Genomic DNA, 530 nt, shown 5'->3' on the forward strand with positions numbered 1-530 from the left:
AGTCGCTTTGTGATATCACAAAGCCCGGAAAACAAACGCTGTAGTCCAAACGAGCCGTTCGTTGTAGTTCTTGAAAAGGGATTTTTAAAAAACGAAATATCTCCCTTTGGAGTGGACTTTGAGATTTGTAACTTTCTAGATCTTTTTAATGCCCAAACATACACACTACACACTGACTAAAATTAAAAAAGTGAAAAAGCATAATAGGACCCCTTTAAGAACCTTTAAAGTAGTATAACAGGGGCACTTTTAAAAATTCTGTGAAAGTTTTCATGCTGTATACCCTTCTCAGTTGCATCCACTATAGGAAGAAGTAAGGAAAACAGATTCTTTTACCTTGTAAAAGCAATTGAAAAAGTAGAAGTCCCATCATGTTCCTGGGTTTGCCCTTAGATGAAATAAAAAATAACAGTTGTTTTACATGTACAAAATAACAATTTAAAGCAGAGTGAAAAGAATTTTCAGCAACGGAAACATCACCCTATAACGACTTTCTAAATGTTTTTTTTTCTCTCCTTTTTTTTTAAATG

At 33.6% G+C, this 530-nt stretch overlaps 1 pseudogene; it reads right to left on the reverse strand.

Moving 5' to 3' along the window:
- Positions 1 to 370, reverse strand: part of LOC107686524 (uncharacterized) — a 12,179-nt pseudogene extending 11,809 nt beyond the window's left edge.
- Between the last annotated feature and the right edge of the window lie 160 nt (positions 371 to 530).

Source organism: Sinocyclocheilus anshuiensis, unplaced genomic scaffold (genome assembly GCF_001515605.1).
Source record: "Sinocyclocheilus anshuiensis isolate Anshui unplaced genomic scaffold, SAMN03320099.WGS_v1.1 scaffold1146, whole genome shotgun sequence".
NCBI lineage: Eukaryota > Metazoa > Chordata > Actinopteri > Cypriniformes > Cyprinidae > Sinocyclocheilus > Sinocyclocheilus anshuiensis.